We start from the raw sequence: 1837 nt of genomic DNA on the forward strand, positions 1-1837 counted from the left end.
ATAATGTTACTTGTCAATTATACCTCAATAAAAATATACCAAAAAAATTAAAAAAGCTGAAGACTTTGGGCATCTGCTTGGCCAAGGACTGAGGCAGGCCCTTGGGTGCCTGTGTCACAGGAGGCAGGAGAATGTGTGTCCTGAGGCCTCCTTCCTTGTTCTGGAAAAGATCTTACCTCTGATCCCTTGTTTGTCAGGACAGGCTGAGACGGCCCGCCTTCTCCATCCTGAAGGGTGTTAGGAGCACACAGTGAGAAGCTAAAGGTGGTGGAAACTCTGGGAACTTGTGCCAGAACCCAGGAATCAGGCCAGCCTAAATGTGTGTGTGTTTGGTGTTGGCAGGAGGATGGGGGAGGGGAGGGTGCTAGGCCTGACTGAGTTTGGGGAGGCAGTGAGAGGGCTCAGCCAGACAGGAAAAGGAAGCAGTTATACTCTTTCTGCTAGAAATGGTTTTAATGAAGGCTGCATGCCAGGAGGAAGACTCAGCTAGCTGAGCATCGCCCTCTCTAAGCCCTTCCCGGAAGGTTTCTCATCAGTATCGCACTTGGTAAAGCTTCTCTAAGACCTTCAATCTAATCTGTTTTATGGTTTTGGACATGTTAATCCCGTGGTGTTCCCACATATAGTAGAGTAGCAGCTTATCCCACATGTACTCAGGAGAGAGGACCTTGGAGGGTTTGTGGTAGAGGAGATATTTGTTCAGGTGGCTCTCGTCATGCCTCACTGCCTCAATGTGATTGTGTTGGTCGACCATCATTGCCTCATGGCAGGCCTTGGCGAGCCTGTAAACCTCTGCCACTGAGCCCCCAAATAAGGCTCCTATATAATAAAAGTCCCCCTCATCTTCAGGAACACAGGCTTGTGACCGAGGCCGGTGTTCATAGGGGAAGTAGTGCCGACTGAGCCCATAGAAGCCAGGATGGAGGGTGCCGAACAAGGAGGAGAGGATCTCCACGCCCACGTGGTTGCTGAATATCACGTCCACATCTGCACACACAAGGTAATCCACCTCCTGGTGGAAGCGCTGCTCAGAAAAATTGCTGATCATCTCCATGCGGTGCATGGAGATGTCCTGCCAGTGGGAATAGCTCCGGACCTTGAGGATGACGATTTGCCTTCCTTTTTGGAGGCAAATGAGAGGAACGTGCTCTGGGCAGTCAGTGAAGACATAGTAGTTCACCTTGTGTCCCACCATGAAGTGCATCTCTGCGGTTTCCAGGAACCGCTTCAGGTAGACAATGTATTTTTCTACGGCAAACACGGTTAATCCAATGGTGGCATTCTGGAGCCGGAACTGCTCATTCAGGATGTGGATATTGAAAGTCTTGTCCCAGATGATGGGAGCCAGCCAAGGGGTCATGAGAAGAACATCTTCTCTAGAGAGTGTTAGCACATGTGGCTGGGGATACACCATCCTTGATAATTTTACATCTTGCAGGCCGTGGCGTTCTCTAACAGCCACACTTGCCCCAGCCCGGGTACCTTCCAGCTTCTGGCTTCTCGGATTCAGGTAACAATAGCCAAAGAAGGCCAAGGCAAGAGCTATTAGGAGAAGACAGGTCACTCGATGAAGTGAGCAACATCTTTGTGTCCCAGCCAATCTTTGCAGTAGCTGGGCCATGCCCGCACGACAGAAGGATGCCACCTCTTGTCTCCTCCGCAGAATGAGGGTACTCGTCTCTCCTGACTCCACCCTCACTGGTCTCCTCGAGGCAGGGTGAGGTTGAACCTCTGACCCTAAAGCATCCACGCTCCCACTCCCTGCTCACTACTCCAGCAGCCCAGGCTCCCCTGAGGCCTGACCCCAGTACAAGGGGGCACCTGGGCATGGGGGCAT

The 1837-nt window shown here is 51.7% G+C and overlaps 1 pseudogene; it reads right to left on the reverse strand.

Moving 5' to 3' along the window:
• Window positions 1-532: 532 nt before the first annotated feature.
• On the reverse strand, window positions 533-1621 carry LOC101389746 (histo-blood group ABO system transferase pseudogene; annotated as a pseudogene).
• Window positions 1622-1837: the final 216 nt, after the last annotated feature.

The sequence above is a fragment of the Ceratotherium simum genome, chromosome 33 (assembly GCF_057802395.1).
Source record: "Ceratotherium simum simum isolate JZ-2026a chromosome 33, ASM5780239v1, whole genome shotgun sequence".
Classification (NCBI taxonomy): Eukaryota; Metazoa; Chordata; class Mammalia; order Perissodactyla; family Rhinocerotidae; genus Ceratotherium; species Ceratotherium simum.